This window comes from Malaclemys terrapin, chromosome 1, assembly GCF_027887155.1.
Source record: "Malaclemys terrapin pileata isolate rMalTer1 chromosome 1, rMalTer1.hap1, whole genome shotgun sequence".
Lineage (NCBI taxonomy): Eukaryota > Metazoa > Chordata > Testudines > Emydidae > Malaclemys > Malaclemys terrapin.
Genome location: NC_071505.1, coordinates 48,710,992 through 48,737,222, shown reverse-complemented (window position 1 = coordinate 48,737,222; position 26,231 = coordinate 48,710,992). Strand labels below are relative to the sequence as shown.

Sequence of the window (26,231 nt, the reverse complement as noted above, 5' to 3'; positions counted from 1 at the left end):
CACAGGGAGAGGGAATCATGAAATCTGTGTGCTGTTATTGTGGGTGGGACCATGGCTCATAATTTAACTAATCTGCACTACTGTCTCTCTGTCTTTTCATTCCCAAAGCAAATTCCAAAGTGCTGTATAATGGCTAGCTAGCAGTATTATTTATTAAGAGAGAAAGCAAAGGAAGAGACACATCAGTGAGGATGATTTTAGGAGAAGGTCAAGATGGAAAAGGACAGTTCACAGAGGGGGTGCTCTCTAGACACATTTTGCAGAAGAAGTAGAAGTGTGCAAATGTGATATGCCTCGTTAAAAGAGGGTCTTTATTACTGTCCAGCAGCCCTTCTGTTATTATTGTTTGTTACTTATATAGTGTCAAAAGTATGTTAGTTCTTTACAGGAAGTAAAAAGATAATGCTTGTGGCCCAAGGAGTTTTCATTTTACCTAGACATGCAGACTGAGAACGGTGGATGGGATGCAACAAAAAACAGTTGACTGACGAGTGAAGTTTACCACATCTTGTTGCTCTAGTTCCATGTCTTTATTTTGAAGGAGATTTTTTTTTTGTCCCTCATGTCTGTATTCTTCACAGCTCATATAGGAAAGGACTTTATAGGACTCTTGGGGAACATGGATTTTGAGCAGAGACTTGATGTAGTCGAAGTTGGAACAGGGAAAGACCTGTAAAGAGCTGAAAGAGAGAAACAATGAGGAGAGCTTCCTGGCATCATCCCTGATATTAGGATTGAGCTAAGCTGTCTTTGAGAGGTGGCAATAACTCTTTCTTTTTATGACAGGGAGACTAAGAGAACTGAGCTAAAAGGTTTTCTAGGCAGTACAAAAAGTGAAAACATTAGCTACTGAGCAGGAACCAGGAGTTTATAAATTTGATGGAACAGAATTACCTGGCACAGCAGGTATCATCAAGGACCATGCAAAGTGGAGTATGATGTGTGGACAATATTAATAGTACCCATGGCATGTCTCCACATCGGACATCCTTAGTGGATCATGAGGTCCTTGTGATCAGAAGCCACACATCCATTGCATCCCCATGGTGGAGACTTATCTGGTTTTGCAGCAGTTTAGGAACAATATCTTATTAAGACTGGATTCCTGCAACTCAGGCTGTAGTAACCATAGATGCATCCTGCCAAGGTTGGGGAGCCTATTTAAAAGGAATTCATAAACCTGTTCCACATTTGGTTTCTCCAGGACCACCAACTGCACATATATGTTCTGGAGATGAGGAAAGTCCCCAAATCCTATAGGGCTCAGGGAATGGGCAATCAGATATTCCATCCATGGAATAACTCCACCCACTGGAGGTGAATCTGTTTGAACTTACTTGAACATAAAGCTACTGGCTTTTTTTCTAACCAAACTCAAGAGAGAAAGTTTCAATGATCTTGGTAACCTCTTACTGGCCCAGATGGGAAAAAAAGTATTGCTTGTGAATATGGCAGCTGAAGAAGCTGCCTAGGAAGCTGGTGTTAGGTCATCAGTCAGAACCAGCACATTTTATTGCATCCCATCCTGGGATCTCTCTTTTTTGAGCATAGCACCTGAAAGAGCAGAGATTCAGAGACATGACATTTCTAAATAAGTGACTTTCATCATCCTGGCTTCTTGGAAGGAGTCTATTATAGCATAACTTCCAAGTTGAAAATATTTGCAGTAAGTTGTGAAAAAGCCCAATAGATATTTTTTGGTTCCACATACACAACCTGCTGCTTCATTTATTTCTATTTTGCCTAGAGAAAACTTCCATATATGTTAATTTGGTTGCAGGTTACCATTCACCAAGTAGACCCAACTTTTTGTTTAATTATACACACACACAATAGGAGCACTGTGACCTTTAGATATTTCAAGGTAATGTCTTCACTACAGAGTTAGCCTGGGCGTAAGCAGCCACACTGCAAAGTTGTACCTGAGTTATTCTGTCCTTACTGGTACTACACTCCCCTATATATGTTGTGGGGACATCCAGGGGCATATCTTATGGTTCTTTGTGTTGCATAAACTGAGCTGCTTTATTATTATTTTCCAGTGAATTGTGGGGGAATTTGTGTCCCCCTGGGCTATTGGGGAATTTTGGTAAGGCACTGGAGGACTATCAGCATTCAAAGGATTTAGCCTGAATCCTCAGTGCAAAGTGTGTGGGTTACCAGCCCAAATGAAAGAAGAAACCAAGCTCTAACTGATACCCCCAATCCTGCCAGCTAGTACAGGTTGAAAGCACCACTAAACTATGGTGAGAGGGTTTTTTTGGGAGAGGTCAGGCTAGGGGTAACTCCCAGGTAAGAGCCTGGGCTAACTGCAGTGGAGACATAACCTTAAATCAGTGGTTTTCAAACATTTTTTTCTCGCAATCCAGTTGAAGAAAATTGTTGATGCCCACGACCCAATGGAGCTGGGGATGAGGGGTTTGGGGAGCGGAAAAGGCTCAGGGTTGGAGTAGAGGGTTGGGGTGAGGGCTGCGGGGTGGGGCTAGGAATGAGGAGTTCAGGGTGTGGAAGGGGGCTCTGGGCTGGGGCAAGGGGTTGGGGTGCAGGAGGAGGTCAGGGCTCTGGGCTGGGGGTTCAGGCTCTGGGGTGGGGCCAGGGATGAGGGATTTGGGGTGCAGGAAGGGGCTCCAGGTTTGGGAGGAGCTCAGGGCTGGGACAGGGGATAGGGGCGCATGGTTGGGGCATGGGTTTACCTCAGGTGGCTCCCTGTCAGCCGTGCAGCGGAGGTGCGAAGGCAGGCTTCCTGCCTGTCCTGGCACTGTGGACCGTGCTGCATCCCGGAAGTGGCCAGCAGTCAGTCCTGCTCCTAGGCGGAGGCTCGCAAGTGGCTCCGCTCAGCTCTCGCCCGCAGGCACCGCCCCCCCCAGCTCCCATTGGCGGGGAACCAGAGCCCTGTGGCCCCCCCCGCCTAGGAGCCGGACCTGCTGGCTGCTTCCGGCATGCAGTGCGGTGTCAGAAAACTGTAGGGACTAGCCTGAGTTAGCTGGGCAGCACCGCCAACAGGACTTTTAACGGCCCGGTCAGCAGTGCTGACCAGAGCCGCTGTGACCCAGTGCCTTACATTCCACGACCCAGTACTGGGTCGCGACTTGCAGTTTGAAAACCACTGCCCTAAATGGCTTTCTGAGTGTATGTCTCACAACAATAGCCAAACAGGCCTGTAACTCTAGTGTTCTGGATGCTTCACTTATCTCCTAAAACAGTTATGTCTTGCTGCTGGGTCTGTTATGATCGATTTTGAGGGCAGCAGTTCGATGATGGAAGAAGTAAAGAGGTCTATCTACATTTTATAGGTCTGAAAAGCACCTTAATGCTTGCCAAAAAAAACTAAACCAATTAAAATAGTAGTGATAATATGCTGGCATGCACTCTGGAGGCAGGAGATCCTACCACCTGGGGATGAGCTAGAATTAGACCTCCTGTGGTTCCCACTCTGTTCTTATCCCTCCCCTACCTATCCCCTCCCAAGGTCAGAAACTGTCGCAGTTGTGCACCTTCACAGACCTATTAGTCCTTGTGATGGTCATTTGTGAGCATTGTGTTCATTTCTGAGGACAGGGCATAATGACTACAAAGTGGATATATAAACCTAAAGAGACAGGAATGCCATCCTCAATGCCTATTGTGTGGGGTTTAAGTATGGGCTTTGACACAGAAGGTGGATTTTTTTTATTTGTAACCCTTCCTTGTTCTTTGAGTAGTTATCCCTATGGGTGCTCCACTTCAGGTGCTCATGCACACCCTGCGCCTTCAATTGAAGATTTTCAGTAGTAGTCTCTGCAGGTCCATGCCTGCACCCTACACTACATATCCTTGTGCTCCCATCTGAGGAAATATATGCTTCCCTACTTGATTTTATTTTATTTCCTTCATTTCTTTATTTTACTGTATTTCTGTTTGTTTTTGTTTGTTTCCAGTGCATTCAGTGCATTTTGGGTGAGACATCATCTCCATTTGTTCTTGCGGCAAGGATTCACTGCTGCCTAGGTTCCCTTGTTAGGAACTCTTTTCTCTGCCTGTGGGATACCCAAAACTCCAGGGTTTGAATCTTGCCCTTGATACCAGGAACACTAGCAGGCCAGCAACATGGGGCATGCAGATCACCCACATACACCACTACTAGCATCACCAGCTACATTACAGCTGATCATCCCAGTGGCCTACCTCACTGGTACTTGTTGAAACGGCCCATAGCTGGGCAGATGTTAACCAGCACCAGTGAGAATTCGGAAACCAGTATGCTTAATACACTCATTTATTTGAGAGAGAATCACACAAGCAGTTAAGGTTACATGGCATACATCATTTCTTACAAGCCTTAGCTTCCCAGGCATAAACCCTCAGTAACTATGTTAGCTCTACACAGTATCCTGATTGGCAAACAAAGCAGGCATATCTACCAGCTCTAGATGGAGACTACTTCTCTTTCTTCTTTCCCCTCTCAGGCACTTGGGGGACCTTGGTTACCCTGACGACCTCTGGTTCTAAGGCCCCTCAAGGCGGGGTCTTGGTTACCCCGACGGCCTCTATCTCACAGTCTTGAACCTTTTCAGATCTTAATTGGGGAATTGATCTAACTCATTTACTTTGCTTAGCGCTTATATACCTTTTTGTTCTCAAAGGAGTCACATGTTCCAGAAATATGCCTTGTAGGTGTTTCTTACATGTTTTCTTCATAATTTTGGAAGGGATTGCAAAGCGGGGACACGGACCCAAAGCTCATCCATAGTTTATCCTCTCATAAATTATTCACTTAAGCTCTTAGCGTGAGGTTATCCAAAAAGGGTATTTTGACCCATGTCAGCACCAAGCCCACTGATTGCATGATCTTACGTGTTCTTTACTTTGTGAGTGGGTTCTCTGATGATATATTCCAAAGTTCGGGGTTAAAACACACACGCCGATCAAGTCAATATTAACCATTTCAGTGCAGTTTCAGCACTTCAAGTAGTTTTCCACATCATTTATCTAATGCTAAGAGAATCCTGCTCCCAGAATCCTCTAATAAGTTCAGACATACCAAGACATACCAAACTCATGCTTGACACATCTATCCATATCAATCACAGCAATTTGTATCAGAGCGGTAGCCGTGTTAGTCTGGATCTGTAAAAAGCAACAAAGAGTCCTGTGGCACCTTATAGACTAACAGATGTATTGGAGCATAAGCATTCGTGGGTGAATACCCACTTCGTCAGACGCATGTCATGCGTCTGACGAAGTGGGTATTCACCCACGTAAGCAATTTGTAATAATTTTGGCACTGTCTCAACAGTACTAAGCAGATTCCTGCTCTCAAATGACCTCTTAGCCCTTCAAGAATCCATCTCTCCTCTCCTGGCAGATATAGAGACGGATCACCTGATGGTACTGTTTAGACCAGCTGATGTCTTTGAGTTCTCACATGCATTCATGTCCACCGGTACAGACCCTACCACTGGCCCTGGTGCCACCTCTGGTACTGGTATGACCTTCAGCACTGGCACAATCTCTAGTACCACTGAAACAGGCCCCCCCATTAGCAACAGGGGAAGTAACTTCTTCAGACGCAGCGGTCTCTATTCAGGGTTCCACTGGCCTCCCATTTAGAGCTCAATCCCCTGAAATCTACTTGGAAGAGGAGCTTCCAGGAACCAGACAGCCTATTGGATGTCAGGATCCTGGCCACTCCTCTACTCAGTGACCCTTCTGAAGAACATGGTCTAGAAGAAATGCCCACATCTAATAAATCATCCCCCATCCTACACAGATGACTTCAAGGTCTCAAGGACCTGATGAAGAGGATAGCAGAGTCCTTACAGATCCCTTTGGAGGAAGTTCAAGAATTACAGCACGGCTTGGTGGATATCTTCCACTCATCCCCTCAAGGCAGGGTTGCCATACCAGTAGAGTATCGGGGGTAGCTGTGTTAGTCTGTGTCCACAAAAACAACAAGGAGTCCGGTGGCACCTTAAAGAATAACAGTTGCATCTGAAGAAGTGAGGTTTTTTTTAGCAATGAAAGTTTATGTCCAAATAAATCTGTTAGTCTTTAAGGTGCCTGTAGTAAGATGAGGCCCTGAAACATAAACTGTTGTATCAGAGGCCCAGTCTGAGGCCTGAAGCCTGAACCAAAGTACTTCCTGGCATTGCTAAGCAAAAGTTGGGCTGTGAGCCTGAGGCAGGCCCCATTCACAGAAGTTGGCGAGAAGAGGGTTGCTAGAAGCAGGTGCATCCACACATAAGTGCTAATAAGAGGAACTTGTGCCAAGATGGCATCAGAACACTCTACAGAGATAACGAGGAACAGGCAGGTGCATCTTAAAGACAGGGCCAAAAGGACAACATGATGGATAGATTTGTTTGAACCAACATGTAACGGGAGAATCAATACCCTAATGAGTAAAGGGGCTGCACCTCAATACGTCAGGAGGGATGAGTAATCTGTTCTGCACCTGTATAAGAATAGGTCTGGAAGTGCACATCGTCGTCCAGCCTAGGGGGCAGTGGAGTGTCCCACCCCTGACTGAGCTGTGTCCATTGCCAGGGGACACATATTGGTAGTATGTCCTGTAGAGTCTATAGAAAACTATTACTGTGCTTCGTTTGACAATAAACCTGCCCGGGTGCCTTCGTACCTTACTAGAGTCTGTGGTCTTTGGGGGTTCTCTCGGGATCTACGGTGTCAGCTATCTGCGCAGAACTGGGGCAGCACACAGAGGGAACATGCACACAGCCGACTGTTATCATCATCGAACAAGAGCAGAGAACCACACTGGTAGCTACTGACAACAGTGCCACCGGACTCCTTGTTGTTTTTATACCAGTAAATGACACCCTTTTAAGACCAGCCAAGTCACTATGGCAGAAACAAGTCACTGTCCCTCCCATTGGCAAGAGGGACAAGAAGAAGTATTATGTCACTCTGAAAGGCTTGGAGCACTTCTTCCATCCTACACCGAACTCTCTTGTGGTGGATACGGTAAATGAAAGTCAGACAGCATCGCTCCAAGTCCATGCTGCATGACAAGGAGCTCAAACATCTGGACTTCTTCAGTCGCAAAAGTTACTCCTATGTTATGCTTCATCTAATTAGCCCCATCTTTCATATGTCTTTTTTAACCTTTTTTGGGAAAAGACCTTGTCTTCTCATACGTTTGTGTAGCACCTAGCACAAAGAAACTCCAATCTTGACTGTCTCTTTGCATACTACCATAGTAAAGCTAATAAAATTAACAAGAAATTCTGGGTGGGCTACAGTTGGTACCTGCCCTAATTTTTTAAAGACTATACCCAGATGTCCAATGTTTTCCTGCATGTTGCCAGTTATGTCTGCAGGTCATTAAAGCATTCCAGTATATCTTTGGGGACGATGCAGCATCAGTCACACAGCAATTTTATGTTGTGTTGCATTGTCTTAGAGGATAGAGTTTGTCTCAATGGAGGCCCCTTACAATTGGATGTCTGCAGGATGTTTTATTAGGCATTCCACAGACAGTCACTGACCAAAGGAAAAGTACCGTAACCTTTAAATTGGGACTTTATTTATTTGCTTTTCTGTGCCACTTATAATATATGAATGCTTCTAAAACAGTGAATATATCCTCACAACACCTCTCTGAGTTAGGTAAGCTTTACCATCCCTCTTTTATAGATGAGGATCTGAGACACAAGGGTCTAGTTTCTTAGGCATCACAGGGATTCACAAGGTCTGAGTTAGGTGCCTAGACTCCATATACAATGAACAGGGACAGATGTACCTAATCATCATCATGATGATAATCAAATGTGCCAGTCTACAGAGGACTGTTGCACCAGCCAGAGTGACCACGGTTGATGTCATTGTGCCAGGCATCTTCGAGTGAAGTTCTCAGATCTGGCTAAATACTGCAAATCCACAAATCTCTGGGGCAATGCCAGGTAAGATTAAGGCGTGCACCTCTTTGCCCAACAATGATGAATTTGAGAGCACGGTGTGATGGGGTGTTTTTTCCCATCCTGGCAATGGCAACATATCCAAAGATCATGCAATGCCATTTGTGAATGCAGTGATTGACTGGAGGAAGGCCGGCATCTCTATGAGATTATTAGGGCACCTAATTCCTTTTGTGAGTCTTTAGCCCATTGAGATTAATGGTGTGGTTTTCAGAGATGCTGAGCAACCAGAACTCACATCAAAGTTAATGGAAACATCTGAGGCTCATCAGCTCCGAAAAGCAGGACTGTGTTTTGTCCATTAGTTGGAGGACACAACTGTGCTCTCTTGAGTCTCAGTCCAGTGTCTTAATCACAAGGCCAAAGATTAGACTCCAATTCTGGAGATGACAGGAGACCCATACAAAGTCTCTATTTGGTTGATCAGCCCAGAGGGAATGGAAGAACAGTTTTACCCTGGAAATGAAAGTACTTTTGGTAATTCTAATATGTAATAGATTTTCTTCCTATAAAAATTACATTCTGAGGCTGCGAGAATGTTACACTTCATGATTATTTCAGTCTTCAAGGAAATGCTTTTAAAATCATAATAGTTAATTGTACAGGATGAATAATACAGTTTAATTAAAAAGTTGCATAGAACAGTCCCTACCCCTTTAAAAAAAAACAAAACAAAACTGTGGGCCTACCTTTCCAGCTTCCCTGCCACTCCCCAGCTATCCCTGCGTCATTCTTTATCTTTATGGCCAGCCTGTGGATCATGGAGAAGGTCTCTGTCAGCCACTGACAGTTCACAGACAATAGTTTGTAAACCACTGCTGACAAAAATATTTGGTTTCTGGTTGAATACAGTCAAACTTTTGTTCAGTCACCGTCTCCTCCTCTTCCTTCCCCACTAAAAACCACTATTTAGAATTGATAAATAGATACAGAAATGTTATGTGTAATAAAATGAAAGAAGTGAAATGCTAGTAATTGTTCATTTTGGCCATAGTCTTGGAGCTGGATCCATTTGAGCAGATTCCTGTGCCTCGGCAGAGTATAAATCTCACTGTTCCACCCATGTGGATCCAATTCCAGGATCGGGGCCTTTGCATATAAAGCATGTGAGCTTGGAGGAGATGTTTTCATGTTGAATAAAAGGATAATGTTTATTATTTTTTCTAAAGCAGGAAAAAGAGGTATATTGAAAGTCTGAGGAAACAGGTTGAATACATTTGAAATAGGGTTTTGGTGTTCTTCTTTTTTTTTTTTTTTTTTTTGAGTACCCAACTATTGCTAGCAAAAAAAAAAAAAAATTCCACAGTGGAATTGTCTTCTTTTTAATGATAAATGTAATAATCTTCAAAGCAAGGTAGCATGGGGAATTGTGTGTATTTTGAAAGAATTGTAACCTTGTTCCATTTATTTACAAGCTGATTTTTTAACCTTGAAGATTTCTTCGAATGGCTTAGTTTTCTTTAAATGTTTTACTATATATTTATAACAGTTATTAGGTAATACAGTGTAACTCTTTTTTTAATATCATCCTAAAATGCCAAACTAAAATGGTAAATAGTCAAGTATTATATGTATTTCAAAAAGAGGGACGAGTAATTGCATACTATACTTATGAAGAAGAGAATTCTTACAAATAAATTATTACATGAAATAAGTTCAGCATCTGAATAATTTTATTCTGTGATACACTTTTATTTCAACAGTATAAAAGGCATGCCTTTTTCCCTGGTTAGAGAAGGAGGATTACACATTCTAAAAAGTATATCCACCATCTTTTTCTTATGCTAAGATTTTATCTGCTGTTTAATGGGTAAACTTACTGTGAAGTGTAGTTGCTTGTTTAACTTTACCCCTATTCAGGTCTTTGATTTTGGCAGGTTAGTTAATTCAAATAAAATTTGTGAAGTTAAGCACTTTCAAGAAAAGGCATAGGAGAACCTAATTTAACCTAGAGTGTCTCTTTTATTCTTCTGTTATTCATTTGAAGTGCCCTATCAGCTTGAACTGACCAACTTCAGTCATTTTTACCCTTTTATTTTTTTTCTCTAATGTAAACTGAAATTCCCTGCTGTTCGTGGTATTTTAGTGTTTAGCATCATTTAATGAGCAGGTATCATTAAACTTAAAAGATCCTTTTCTGTATATCTCTGATTAGTTAGGGAAAGAACCAAAGAATTCCTCTAATTTATCTTTGCTTCCTTGTTATATTTTGATGTTGGCCCATTTTACGTTTCAGTGCCTTTTTATGAAATAGATATTATAATTTTGGTGTGAAAGTAGGACAGAATCTTTAAAAAAAAATCTTCGGCCCTGCTAAGATATATGATACTATATCTTGTTTACAAATTTACCATTAGAATGCTTTGTCTGTTCTTTTGTAAATTTGTACCCTAATATATATTTTCCTCTAACAAAAGGATTCATTACCGTTTCTTTGTAAATATACCTATTAACCCCTGACAGTAACCTTGTCTGCTGGGTGCATATATATTTGGGGCCTGATGCTTTGCTCCTTGTGCATCCAAAATTCCAATTGACTTCACTGGGAATTTTAGTGATCAAGGAATGTAAGAAAAAGTTCCAACTGATTAATGATAAAGGGTGTATAGATTATAAAGAATGAAAGTCACCAGATACATATGATATTGTAAGAGTTTATGATAGGCAAGTTTGGCTATATTAAAAATAATTGTAACAATAGATTTTTTAAGAAAATGATACTCATATAGTCCATATTGAAAAACTATGAGACCTTATCCTCTAATACCTTACATATGGGAGTAGCCCATTTAAGACATTGTTCACGTGACTAAGGACTATTCACATGAGCAATGCTTTGCAGGATCAGAACTGTTTGTAAACTTCATAAATGTGTTCTCATAAGACCTAAATGCAAATTAAAATTCATCAATCAAATATGAAATGCTTCAATCCCGTGAGTTGGCTGTTTGCCTGAAATCATGTATTAGTTGTGCAACATAAAATTGTTAGTTTCGTTTAAAAAGTGATGGTCATTTTAATTGATCGATTAAAATGCATTAAACCATTGCACCCTTCATTTCTTATTTTTGATGTGCTGTAAATATTCTTTAAGAATTTTGGTATTAGTTCTAATTGTACTTTTTAAAATCAAAGAAAATCTGGGAGATATAAAGTCTAAAGAGAAAATAATGAGGCTTGAAGGCAAGTAAAGGTCAGATAATGTGTAATAAGTTACAGATGGCACTGTATGATATTAACATTGCTAAGAGCAATGCTATAAAGATGTAACAGTGCTGCCTACTGGTAAGATGTATTAGTATTTATATTAGTGCTTTGAGATATGTGTAGTAAAACTAAGTGTGTGCCATATTCTTCATTGTAATAACACTGTTCTCTGGGATTTTACTTGCTGATACCAAGATGCATACTTTTTCATTAGGATTAACAGCGTATTCTTATATCAATTATTTGTAAAATAAAATATTTATATTTAGATATTTACATTTAGGAATGAAATGTGGCGTTTGTTATTTCAATATGTAGTTTGTGTACAATAAACTAACATATTTGCAAAATAATTGGTTGTTAAATTTGTATACATCATTCTTTAAAATAATACTGAATTGTTTTTCAACATTGCTTTTCTTAAACCAGGGTATAAACCTTCCAGACAAATGTTTGGGTTTTACATAGTTCTTTGTACAGATGGCGTTAATCTGTGTAGCTTTATTGATCTGTCCCACTGTATCTTGCTACCGAATATAAAAAATTGGCCAATTACTACAGTAAAATGACAGGTACAATACTAAGCCATGCATAGCACTATGCCCTGGATCACCACAGGATAGTTTACATGCTTCATGCCTACTTAACAAAGATTTTGCATTATATAATCAAATAATCAATGTGATTATCAAAATTAGTAGGCTTTCAGTTTTAGTAAAGATACGTTTTTGCACTTAAATGTCTACATTATGACTCTGAGAGGAAAAAGTAGTTGATTTAAAATTGAAGTTATCCACACAAAGAAATTGCTGTTTTTGGCCCACACCAAACACTTGATTCCTGCTGATGACAAGAAGGACATGCTTGTAAATTTTTATAACCACTGCTGAACCTCAGTCCTATTCAAGATGTAAACCTATGTTCACTCAGTGGATTCAAGTTAGCTGCATTGTCTGTATATGAAAATAGATACTGTATACAAAAATATCAGGTAGGATTGGAACCACATTTGCCTTTGATTAGTCTATTATTTATTTCTTGTAATAAGTTAGATGAGTGAGGTCCAGGAGTGGGGACCTGGGGCCCCTGAAGGCACTGGCCAAAACTCAAAAGAACATTCAAGAGTGCTGAGGACTGTGAGGAAAGAATTGCATACGGGTGTTTCTTATTTTGCCTAGATCTATTTCTTGTGATTTATTTATGATTACAATGTGATTGGTTTAGAAACTCCTCTGCAAAATCTGTGTTATTTACTTCAACTGACACGTGTCCCTGAAGAAATAAATTATAGATAGGGCCCTAACAAGTTCACAGCCATGAAAAATGCGTCACGAACAGTGAAATCTGGTTTCCCCACTATGAAATGTGGTCTTTTTTGTGCTTTTACCCTATACTATACAGATTTCATGGGGGGAGACCAGCATTTCTCAAATTGGGGGTCCTGACCCAGAAGGAAGTTGCAGGGGGGTCACAAGATTATTTTAGGGGGGGTCGTGGTATTGACACCAATGCTTCTGCACTGCTTTCATAGCTGGGTGGCCGGAGAGCGGCGGTTGCTCACCAAGGGTCCAGTTCTGAAGGTAGCAGCACAGAAGTAAGGGCAGCAATACCATACCAAGCCATCCTTACTTCTGTGCTGCTGCTGGTGGCGGCTCTACCTTCAGAGCTGGGCTCCCGGCCAGTAGCCACTGCTCTCTGGCCGCCCAGTTCTGAAGGCAGCGCCGCTGTCAACAGTAGCGCAGAAGTAAGGTTAGCAGCACTGCAAACTCCCCACACACAGTGACCTTTTGACCCCCTTTTTGGGTCAGAACCCCTGTAGTTACAGCACTGTGAAATTTCAGATTTAAATATCTGAAATCATGAAATTTATTATTTTTAAAATCCTGTGACAATGAAATTGAACAAAATGGACCATAAATTTGGTAGGGCCCTAATTATAAAGTATCCATGAGAGTGGAGCTCTGGGAACAGTTGGGGTGTCAACACCAGGGGCCCAGGGCAGCAAGACCATGAGGTCCAATTCCCTAGAACAAGCACCAGACAAAGAGTCGAGAGCTTACAATCACACACATCCAGTGCATGGATCTAAATGTAGCTGCCCGGTGAGCATCCGCAAGGAGTCCAGCCAGGTCTTTGACATATGGTGGAAGCCACTGGAGCAGCATGAAGCTTTTTAAAAAGCTTTTTAAAAGAGGTTTTGGTAAGGACCTAAACTCTCTACTCTTCAACTGAAAGCAAAGAGAGATGTGTTAGTCTGTTAGGGAAAAGATAGCCATCAAGCATGAATTATGAACAGCTTACAAAAAATCAGCTTTTGAGCTTCTGTGTACAGCAAGATCTGCCCTTTGCAATTCAGAAGAAGTCAGATCTGGTGTCCATGCAGTGCTCACATGAGCTGGGGCAGTATTGAACACCCAGTCCTAAAGAGGTCCAAAAGAGATCCCCATTTCTCCTACAGAGTCTACAGATGATCAAGAAGATGGTGTCACAGATGATTCCAGACTGTCTGGGAGATTCAGTGGTGAAACTATAATCTGTTGGAGCTCAAATGGTCTGCAGAAACTTTGAGAACCATGGACTAAGAGATTCAGAAGGGGAATCATAGAACCACCGGGTAAGAAGGGACCACAATGGTCATCTAATATAACCCCCTGCCAAGATGCAAATCTACAAAGTGAAAGAAACAAAGAGCCACTAAGATATTCACATAGATATATCTTACATAGATATCTTAAACTAGTAATATGCTTATCAGTTAACTGAAATAACTTCTGAAATGTTCATTAAGGCTTCCGTTCATCATGGTACTTGAACATCAGCATAACTCTAAGGACCCCAATCAGACCTCACACTGAAACTAGTGGGTTAAATTTGTGAATGTACATTAAGTACCTTGCTGAATCAGGCCTTAAAATGGGAATATGATTTACATGAGCTGCCAGAAGCTGTGTACTTAGTCAGTAATATTTTTGTTTGCCTTGTCAAACATTGTATTTCTTAGGGCCAAACTTTCATATAGCTTAAGGCTTGCTGCTCTTTAGTGAAGTTAAACCCGCTTGCATTAGGCCTATCTCTGTGCCTTATTGTCTAAGCTTCATCTGGACACCGAATATGGACCACAGTCACATTAATTTTTATGCATTAAAAATGTTTTAAGTATAATGAGGATTTATTCCCTGTGGCAGAGGAACTGAGGGTTAGATCCTCTAAAGGAATTGATCATGGCAACACTGAGGAATGCAGCACCTAACTTTTAGAGGCCCTGCTGCCCAGGGGAAGCTGGAGCCCTGTGTTAGTCACTCAGGCTCCCTACCCAATGCATGGGGAGACTTATATGACTAAGAAGGGATTCACAGAAGCCAGCAAGCTTAGTGAGGAACTGCCTACACTAGCAGTTGGAAAAACGGAGGAGAGGCGTGTGGCTAAGATTCACCATTTAAAAGCAATTGGGCACCTAACTCTTGGTTGGAAGGAAGAGCCTTTCTCCAGTTGGGATTCACAGCCATGAAGCCTCTCCTGCACTTAGGGGCTAGGTCAGCCTTTCTGGGCATGCTTACTAGATTGGCCAAGATAGGTGGGGGAATGCCTAGTTTGAAAATCCTACTGGAGCTCAGATGTCAACTAGGGTGCAAAACATCAGGATTTAGGTAGCTTTGTGCATGCTGCGCAGTGGAAACTTTGGCACCCAGCTGACTTTAGCAGCAGAAATTTAGGTACCTAGGGATTTTAGGAACCTAGAGGATTAGGCGGCAGTTGAGTGGGGGTTTTGAGGATCTCAGTGTTGCCTAAATTTTGAACATTTTAGGCACCTACCATGGTAGTTAGGCACTTAAGCATCTTTGTGGATCTAGGCTGAGATACTATTATATCTAAGTAGTTAAGATGGCTACAAGAGTGAATGAGGATTGGGATTCAAATTTCCCACAAGGATGATGACTGGCAAGTGTGGGTGAAGGAGTTATGAGAACTGGCACAATGGAAACTGGACAGTGTAAGGATAAGAGAGTCACCTTTAGGGAGGAGGAACACTTTTTTTCTGGGATTAGTTTAAAAATGGATATCAGGTTCACAGATTTTAATGAACAGTGTTATATGGCTGGCGCAGTTTGCTGGGGTGGTTGTTTGCAGATTGCCTGACATATAGAGCTGTCACTGACTGCCAATATATGAGCCAGGAAATAATAATTAAATCATTAAAACTATTATTGAATCCATACAAATTGCTGTTTCTTTTGATATCCACTTGTGTTGGCAATGTTTTATACTCCTTGTAAAATAATGGAATAAATATTAAGAAGAAAAAATCTTAATAGCTAGACAAAAATAACCATGGTAATCGGGACTGGTTTGTAAAGAATAGGGCCAAAATGTTAAGAAATGTCTAAGTCCTGTTTTCAAAAGTACCTTCGGCACATATATTTTGTCAGATCAACTTGATTGCTTTTTTGACAGAATTACAGATCCAGTGATGGCGGGGTTGGGGGGGAGATTTAAAAGAAGTATCTCCCAAAAATATTTTAAATCATATGAATATGATTATATAGATTGAAATCTGGCTAAAGGATTGTAAACGTAGGGTCATGCTTAAATGGCAAAATAGCAAGTTGCGTAGTAGGGTATTACAGAGACTTCTCTTAGGTATGGTCTTATTAAATATTTTCATTCATGACCTAGAATAGGGACTAAATGACATGTTAATGAAATTTTAAGATGATACTAAATTGGGAGGAGTTGAGCACTGTGAATGTTAAAGCAGAAGTGTAACAAGAAAAGTATTCAGTATGAGAATGCACAAATATATATTTTGTGTAGGGGTGGGAAGGTGAGGATGCTCTGTGTCACCATTTAATTTAATCTGTCTGATATGGTCCATCCAAGTTTTTATAGTGTGTCCATCACCATAGCATTTGAGTACCTAAATAGATTACAACAGAGAGAATAAAAACATGAGTAGAAAATGAGATTCTTCTTGCTTACAGGCAACTAAATGCATTTGGGAGTAAATAATCCAAAACACAGAAACATGGCCAAAAGAGACATAGGGGTGATAGCAAGTTAGCCATGAGCCTGCAATGACACAGACACAGTGGCATAGTGGATAGAGCACTGGACTGGGACTTGGGAGATCTAGTTCTATTTCCAGCTCTGCCACTGCCCTGCTAGGTGATGTTGGGCAAGTCACTTCCCCTCTCGGTTTCTTAGTTTCCCCATCTGTAAAAATGATGGATAATGACCTTTTTGGTAAAGTGCTTTGAGATCTGCTGGTGAAACATGCTAGATAAGAGCTAGATATCAATAATTGTAGTAGTAACAATAATAATAACAGAGGTATCAAGTCACAGGACTAGTAGATAATGGTCCCTATTTATATTACTGGTATAAATTGATGTAAAACATTGCATTCAATTCTAGGCCCCACTTCCCAAAAATGTTCATGACCCATGGAAGGTAATATGCAAGTTTATTAAGCGGTGGGGAGGGGGTTGATATGTGGAGAAAGATTAAAAGAGATGATAAGTATGTATATAGTTAGATTATCTTTTGCATGTTTAAGAACCCTGTTACCATGGTAGAGGTTGGACAAACGCTCCAATACCTTGGTGATGGGTGCAGTATAAGAATCCAAATATGTTGAATAGAATAGGATAATGGTATCTGAGAGACTATGGTACAAATAAAAGGAGAACAATCTACAAATATTTGAATATATAGACTTCAAAGATGGAGAGGAATTACTTAGCCTAGGGAAAGGGGATGTAATTAGAAACAATCAGTTCAAATTAAGAAAGGGAAAATATAGGCTGCATATTAGTAACATTTTGCTGACAGTGAAAAATTTCAATGTGGCACAGACTCCCAAAGGATGTAGTGGAAGCTCCATAGCTTGGCACTTTAAAACTTGGGTGGAGTCACCACTTCTAAATGTACAATAAGGGACTATCTTGCATTGGACTAAATTAACTGTTCGGTCTTTCTCATTGCTATATTCCATAATTCTCTTTTATGCCTGCTGTCTGTCAAGTCTTTGGCTGTAATAGAAGTCCTTTGTGACAGTGCATTGTGTTCTCATAGCTTGTCCCATAACTGAACACAGGGCCAGGAGTACATAAGGCTTGGGAAAAAATGAGAGTTAGGACAGGAGGAAGAATATTACTGTCAAGCACAGATTTAAGGCCACACTTTTAATTGTATAAAGCTGTTTTGTTTATGAAAGATTTTTTCTTGTTTTTTTTTTAATTCAAAACAGTGCACTGTCTGAATAGCTTTTCCTAAATCATATGTGAACTGTAAATCTCCAGTTTTATCTTTATAAAAAATAGAAGCAAGATAAGTCAGTTTTTAAAAGGAAAATTTTCTTAATGTTTGTCCCTGAAGCTTCAAACAGATCTGTGCTCCCATACTCCTATTCCTGCCTGGAATACCACTGACTTCAGTGGGATTCTGATTCTAGTGAAACTTAGGGTACGTCTACACTGGACACTACTTACGGTGGCATGTAGAGTAAATACACTGCATGCTACCTAACGTGAGTATAAATAAGGTAGATGGTAAGGCACTGCTTAGGCGAGTAAAGACAAGCCTGAACCTTAAAATTACGTACCCTATAGGGCTCTTTACTCTCCCAAGCAGTGCCTTTCCTGTTTACACTGACTTCGGCAGTGGGGAAAGACTCCGGAAGGTAGAGGCAGCAGGGAAAGGCTCTGGCAGCTCCCTGTTGCCGGAACCTTTCCCTGCTGTCTCCCTCCTGCCAGAACCTTTCACTGCCACATGTAGCTACACACCACAGTGTGCATGCAGCCTGTCTTTCACTGCAGCGTGCAGCTACATATACCCTACACGCTGTCATCAGTAGTGTGCTGTGTAGACAGACTTTTAATGCCAAGATAAGGGTTTGAGTGTGCAGTTCTGGCTCTAGGATTGGGCCCTTTGTGAATGTAATAGTCTGTATACTCTGTACTGCTAAATCAACATGAACCTTAATGCAGCAGCGTAATATACTTTGTAACAGTTAAAGTTAAAAGGTTAATCTTTCAAATGTCTATCGTCTTTACTCATCTGTGTTGGCAATACTCAGATTCTGTAAAATAAAATATTGCCATCCCCCCCCACATGATTTTAATCTTTTCCAAGTAGCTAACAGGGATTTATTTTAATTTAATTTTAATTGTCATTTCAATGATGCTAAATTTACCAAACCAGATTTAGAGCTGGGGTAAATGTGTAACACTCCTTTGACTTCAGTGGAGGACACCTGCTTATGCTAGGCCAAAATTTGGCCCAAATGTCTTAACTTTAACAACAATAACAATGACAATTTCAGCTACTCTTGTGCCAAACCCTGTCAAAACATTTTTGTTTCTGCACATCATCATTATCCATTGATGTCTGCACAGCCTTGGGAAAAGGGTCTCTTAGTTAATTACAGATGTCAAGCCTGCAGAGGGAGCTCAAATCATTGTTTTTGTGGGCCTCACTAAAATAGTGATTTTATTTTTGTTGGCAGTGGAGTGGCTGGCTTTGGTTATTTAGAGGAAAACATGTATTCAGATGTCTTAGATGTTTTCCTTTAAAAATTAGCTGTATGAAGGATTTTACATTTGGAAACTAGCTGTCTCCAAGGTGAATGTGACAGCAAAAGGCTTTGAGAGGTGACTGGGAAGATGTTTCTGGGAAAGGGAGGTTTTCTGGCCTTTGGGAGGTGTGAAACATGTAGGGTGCAATAACCTCCAATCCTCTTAGACTTCCCCTTCCTCCTTTCTGATGGAATCTGATTACCAATCCATGGATTTGAAGCTAACACGGTGCCAGCAGGTTGAATCAAAAGCTATGACATGGAGCTCTTGGCGTGGGTACAAGGCTGTTAAGTCAGGGGAAGGAGACTCAGCACCTTTTGTGAAGGACTATTCCATATCTCAGTGGAGGGGAGTTGATAGAGACTCATTTTGTGTTTGAGAAGATGACAGAGCTTTTGGCTGAATAAGATTATCAGAACCAGAATCCAGTTTATTCTGGTGATTGTAGCACATTGCATAGTAGCTTTAATAAGGGGAACGTTGTGGAAGTATCTTTGGACAAAACTTTCTGTACTCTCTGTCAGTGTTAGGAAAAAGTCACAAGATACTTGCAAGTGGAGGAGTAATTCCGATAACCAGAGGTAGATCAAGATGATAGTGAAGATCTCCACCAGAGGCAATGCTGCTCAAGCCCTTCCTGCAGCTGCTGGGTTGTGAGAATGTACTGGGATTTTTATCAGGCTGCTATCCTTGGATTCGGGGGAGGGGGGGAATTATTCTTCAAAATAATTCCTATAGCATATCTTTTAGAAAAGCATCCAATCTTGATTTTAAATTGTCAGTGATGGAGACTCTACCATGACTTGTGTTAAGTTGTTCCAATGGTTAATTACTCTCATCATTAAAAATTTACACCTTATTTCTAGTCTGAATTTGTCTAGCTTCAACTTCCAGCCATTGGATTGTGCCATACCTTTGTCTGCTAGATTGAAGAGCCCATTATCAAATATTTGTTCCCCACATAGGTACTTCTGGACTGTAATCAAATCATCCCGCCGCCTTCTCTTTTTTAAGCTAAAGAGATTGAGCTCCTTGGCTCTATCCTATAAGGCATGTTTTCTAATACTTTAATCATTCTTGTGGTTCTTCGCTGAACCCCAGTTTATCAGCATCCTTCTTGTATTGTGGGTAACAGAACTGGACACATTATTCAAGCAGCGGTTGCAACAGTGGCAACTGCAGAGGTAGAATAAACTCTTTACTTCTACTCAGGATTCCCTTGTTTGTTCCAAGGATCGCATTAGCCTTCTTGGCCACAGCATCATATTGGGAGCTCATGTTAACCTGATTATCCACCACAACTCTAAAATCTCTTTTAGAGTCATTGCTTCCCAGGATAGAATTCCCTATTGTGTACGTATATCGTACATTCTTTATTCCATATGTATATTTACATTTTGCCATATTAAAATGCATATTGTTTGCTTGCACCCAGCTTACCAAGCAATCCAGTTTGTTCTGTATCAGTGACCTGTCCTCTGTGTTATTTACAACTCCCGCAATTGTTATATCATCTGTAATTTTTGTGTCATCATTTATCAGTGGTGATTTTATGCTTTCTCCCAGCTCATATATAGTAATATTTAAATATTGTAGGGCCAAGAACCAATGCCTGCAGGACCTCACTAGAAACACACTTGTTCAATGATTATTCCCCATTTACAATTATATTTTGAGACCTATCATTTAGACTGCTTTTTATCCATTTAATGTGTGTCATGTTAATTTTACATCTTTTTTATGTTTTAATCAAAATGTCATGTGGTACCAAGTCAAATGCCTTACAGAAGTCTAAGTATATTATATCAATGCTGTTAACTTTATCAACCAAACTTCTAATCTCATCAAAAGGAGATATCAAATTAGTTTGACAGGATCTCTTTCCTGTAAACCCATGTTGATTGGCATTAATTACACTACCCTCCTTTAATTCTTTATTTAATCAAATCTCGTATCAGTCTCTACATTATCTTGCCTGGGCTTGATGTCAGACTGATGGGTCTATAATCACCTTTGTCATCCTGTTTCCCTTTTTAAATACTGGCACAACATTAGCTTTCTTCACATCTTCTGGAACTTCCCCACTCTTTCAAGACTCATTGAAAATCAATATTAATGGTCCAGCGAGCTCCACAGCCAGCTCCTTTAAAACTCTTGGATGCAGGTGTTCCAGACCTTCTGGTTTAAAAATGTCTAATCTTTAACATCCTCTTGAGACACTAGTGGGATGGAAAGAGTGTTATCAAATGATATGACTACATCATCTGTTTTTTCCCATATACAGAACAGAAATATTTATTGAACACTTCTGCCTTTTCTGCATTATTATTGATAATTCTGTCATTATAACTGATAATTTGTAATGGACCAATACCATTGTTAGGATTCTCTTTGTTCATAATATACTTTAAAACTCCCTCTTATTGTCGCTAATTCTGGCCATAGATTTCTCTATGTCTCCCTTATCAATTTTCTATAATTCCTAGCTTCTAAATTCATTACTATCAACTTCCTCTTTTTTTCCCTTGTGTTTTTTATATATATATAATTATTTTTAACTGCTGCCGTCACTTCCCCGGGTCAATTTTTTTAACCAATATGGCCTTCTTCGATTGTGGCTTTTGGGGCATTTAGTAAAGTGTTCTTAAACAATTCCCAGTTGTCATTTACGTGTTTCTGATTGAATTCTTTCTCTCAGCTGATTTGGCTTGTAATTGTTTTCTGCAACTTCATGAAATTTACCCGTTTAAAATACCAAGGATAGGTAGGTAGATCGATGGATCTCACTGGTCTGGACTGTATTCCGCTTCCACAATATAAATGTGATCAAGTCATTATCCCTCGTACCTAATTTACCATTTATTGTTAGTTCCATGATCAGTGAGATGGAATTCTGTCTGTGCCTTTTCTATCCCCTAGAGCCTTTTGGCCTCTGCTAGGGAGAGGTGTGGTGGTGGAGGGGAGAGGAGGAGTGTAAATCTCTACTATTTAATTTCTCCCACAAAACTTCACAGCAGTTGTGAAGGGTAAAGAGTGTGTCTATTGTTTGACACCCTTTCAAGAGCCTTTTGACTATTATGGAATGGCGTAGATGTCTCCATTTTTCTACCTCTCCCCCAAGCTCTGTTCTGGGGGGGTTAGCTCCCCAGGATTGACTATGGTTGCTGTCTGAGATGCTGGAGCAGCCTGAAATTGAGGTGATATTTGATAGTTCATCTGATATGTACAGGGTTCTGAATAGCAGTGGTGAAACAAATCAGTCTTGTTTGTTTCACTCTTTTGCTGCTTGGCAAAGCATTGAACAGCACTGGAGTCATTGGAGCTTTCTGTCCATAGACTCAGGAAGACAGCACTGTATCAGTCCACGCTGGTTCACATTTGAAAGGTTATGTTTGCAGCTATAATGTTAGCCATGTTTTCAGGAAAAGGTTCCCACTCACTTTTGGGGTACCAGCTCATCTCCACTCACTCCTGGTGAGAGGTAGAGTGGATTTTTCAAGGCTTGTCCTCACTATTGGGTCTGTAGGATGGCTGGCTGCCACTCTGTACCTGAAAGGTGACTGTTTTGTATTGCAAGACATTGAATCATTTTGATAATCAAGGGAATTTTCAGTGGAATTAATAGATTTTTTTGAAATGTGTAACGAAGGCCGCTAAAGGGTTTTTTTTTTTTTTCATATTAAAAAAAGTTGCTTTGTTTTTCCTTTTGAAATATCAGGCATGTCAACTCTAGTCTCCCTTGGTTTTACTGGAAGACCTCTTGCATGTCTCAGATGCGTATTATGAATATCGCACTTTGGTTGAAGAGGAAACTATTGATACTTTGTCAAAGACATCTTTTCAATCAAGTGCTCGTTAGATATTGGAGATAAATAGTTGCTAACAAACACCAAGAAAAAGCAACGAGTTTTGAACAGTCTAGCTAAAACTCCTCTCCCATTTGTTGGGATGATGTCATAATTTCACTGGTTCTGCAGTCACCATTGACCAGTGGTCCCCACATTTTTTGCTCATGTCCCCACCTCTTACCTGGTCCGTGCCCCCCAGAAACTGTGGTTGGGAGCTGGGCTGGGGCCAGATTCGTGGTGGGGAGCTGGGGCTGGGAGCAGGGCCAGAGCTGCAGTCAGGAACTGGGGCTGGAAGTGGAGCTGTGGTTGGGGCCAGGAGCAGAATGATGGCTGTGAGCGGGGCCTGTACTGCAGCTTGGACCATGATTCGGAGCGGAACATGACCAGGAGTGGGGCCATGGTTGGGGCTAGGGCCAGGAGCAGAGCTGGTGGCAGAGAGGGACTGGGTGGCGCTCCCTCTCTGTTCCCATGGGGGCTGGCCCGAATGTTCCTCCACACCACCCCCTTTGGGAGCATGCTCCACAGTTTGGGGACCATTGCCATAGACTGCAGAATCTTTCTCATAGACAAGGCCTGATTTGCTAATGTAAAAGAATCACAAGCAAAACACCCACATTACTTTGTTTTATTGCCAGAAACCTTTCAAGCTTTTATATACATCATTAGTAGTCTTGGAACAATAAGATTTTTTTATCACTAAATGTTGGTAAACTTCGATTTCACTGAACCTTCACAAACCAATGAAAACATATTTCCATGGACAATAATTTGTATAAATAATAAATGTACAGATAGGCAAAATAAGAAAAATGCTGTTTGAAAACTTACTAGAATTTGATGTAAAGATCTATACTTTGTATATCTTGACACGTGATGTTGACATGTTTTAACGGTTATAAAACTTTAACTTTTTGAATCTGAACCTCTACTGTCATTAAATAATTCTTGTCTGACTCCACCCCCATAATTTCCTACAACTGTCAAATTTTAAATCGATAAAAGTCGGGGGGTGAGGAATGCTTAAAACCCATAATTTTGTGCTACTTTGAAATTTTAAATAGAAAAAAATGCTTAAAAATAAACATTGATATTATCCATCAAAATTATTAAAAAAGTAAAAATCAAATTCTGCCAAGCCTAATCATTAAGAAGCAATAAACTGGAGAATCTTCCCCCCACCTTTTTATTTTCTTTTTTTTCTTTTGCTGGTCACTTCAACGCATGATTCTTAAAGAAACAAATGTTCTCACTTTACAGTCTTTATTCCAGCACCCTTAAGTCTATGACAGTTCAACAGTGTTATTAACAACTTGATTGCTGAATGCTTCTGGGTCCTACTGTGCATTGCAGTGTGTTGGTAGTCTCATGGTGGTACATGAAGTATGACCTCCCAGATGCGTGAGTTCATACAAGTAGCAGGTTTTATAACATACAGTTACAGATCAGGCGAGCAATTAACTGATTTTGGTGGGTTATCTATTTTTTTTTACAAATATATGATGAATATTTCACAATAAATATAAAATTCATAATGGGTAGTAGAAATTATAATTTTCCACAGAGCTGTTGATAATTCAAAGCACCCTACACTTAATGAAGCATTTGAGCGAGGAAGAGTCTAAGTGTTTGTGAATAAGGAAATTCAAGGTTGGGGCAACATTAACCATAATCATTGAAAGCCACAGTCTTTCCTATTTCTTCATTCACACAAATGAGTGGAGTTTTCAGTAAAACCCATTTGTCTAAAAGAAAGCTGTATTTGAGACCCATAGTTTATTTTCCAGATGCATTTATGGAACATACACCTGCTGTTATCTCCAGTGAGACCATCTCCTGGATGGAGAGAAGTTGGAGTTTCCCAATGACTATCTGACTGGCTTACTCTGCTAAACCCTGTGGGAATTAAAACCCCTTCTACAAGTGGGATCCATAGCTTTTGTGTTGTGTTCAGTGTACTCTGGTGACCATGTGCCTGACAACCCACACACGTATCTGTGGGAAAATTGAGATACCAATGTGTGTCTTAGAAAGGCATAAAAGAGTCTCCTTCCCCTTCCATATACAGGATTCTCATTTGCCTCAATGGGAACTGAATAAACATATCAGGAAGAATAAACCTGGTTTTTCTTGTACTTTTCAACTTGACAAAGTAGATCCTTTATTGTAAGTGTAGAAATGTGGAGTCTTACTACATCAATGTGAACAGATTTTAGTTTTTATCTTAATATACGTGGGTGTCCATTATTAATATGAAGTTAAAATAAGGATTGTACAACATTTCTGAGGCCGAGCTATATCCCCCTCCAAATAGTTTAAATGTAGTGAGTATCACTTCTGTATCAGGAAATAATTGATCATATTTTTATTTTGAAATATAATTATATTTGATTTTTGAAACGTCTTGTGGGTTTTAACATAGTTATGTGTGTTCTGTGATTAAAATTTATCAAGTGCTTAAATATGATTTAAAACTGAAGAATTGTTCTCTAAATACATGGTCCCTGATCCTTCAAACTTTTACTTGCTCAAGTAGTCTCATTGCCTTCTCACATAAGTAATAGTTTTGCAGGGTTAAGGCTATGATTTATAGCTACTGATGTTAAATCCATAAGGAATTCCTTAAATATTGTAAGTGTATCTTGGAATTTATATTTCTTGATGATGATATGCCCTGGTCACATTTCTTCCTGTTAGCTCTTTCTGTAGTGTTCAGGTCTGGTATTAAATCAGTACATTGGCTCATCTCAGCAAGGCTTGCTTATAGATCGTGCTGCGCTAGAGATAGCATCCAACTGTTGCAAGAGCTGACAGTTGTCCAGAGGATTACAACTGTGATCATATCGAGTTTGGGGGGGATCCTGACCTATTATGTGTTCTTTTGCATAATTGTTTCTGGAGGCAAAAGGGCAGGAAGGGTGCTGAATTAGAGCAACACATTTGACGTGAACTTGTCATTTGAAAAACAGTTTGCATTGCCTGTCATCTTTTGTTTGGTAGAAAACAGGCTGTGACATAATACCTGTCACTGCCAGCGGGTGTTTCTGTGCACCCTGGAGTGAAAAATCCCAAGCAGTGGCAGCTTTAGGTCTAGGCTACCTATGTGGCTTCATAGGTCTATGTTATTCCATGGGTTTGCTTGCACACACCTGGCTTACCTGCCACAAGTAGAAATGAAGGCATTGTATAGGTTTAAAATGTAGGGCCAGCCATGATCCAAATGAGGAGGATCAGGGAATATTTTTTGAAAATCCTGTTGGACTTCAAAGAATTAATGAGAAGATATTATAATAAATCTAAAATATGTTAACTAAACCTCTGTTATTGTTAGCAAGTGCATAGTCTGAAAGCTAGTGGCAATGAGTAGGAAGTTTTGAATAGAATAGTTTAATCTAGAAAGCATTATTACATACGATACAGAGGGACGGAGTAGGACAGAAGGGGAAAAGATTATTTACATAATGCCCTGTTGCTAAAATCTTTTTGTTTATTTTATCACAGGTATATGTACAGCACTCATCACCATAGTATCTAGGAAAAATGTAAATGTCTTACATAGAACTTATTTTGATCTATGTAATATAATATGCTTATAGAACCATTTTTTGTATAAACCTGGAAAAATTCTTAGGAGACAGTGAAAAAGTGGCATTGCCAATATTAAGGATTACAGTGCACTCCACAGACAAATA

At 40.3% G+C, this 26,231-nt stretch overlaps 1 protein-coding gene across 9 annotated transcripts in view; it reads left to right on the top strand.

The window, feature by feature from the left end:
* The window catches only part of FOXP2 (forkhead box P2), a 593,826-nt gene that overhangs the window by 308,847 nt on the left and 258,748 nt on the right, over positions 1-26,231 (top strand). Inside the window, exon 1 of one of the 9 annotated variants that reach the window (XM_054023873.1) lies at positions 13,668-13,734. The exons of the other annotated variants lie outside the window; for them this stretch is intronic. The gene's annotated coding sequence lies outside the window, so the exon portion shown is untranslated. Of the gene's footprint in view, positions 1-13,667; positions 13,735-26,231 lie in introns of those variants that run through there. 9 annotated transcript variants of the gene reach the window in all.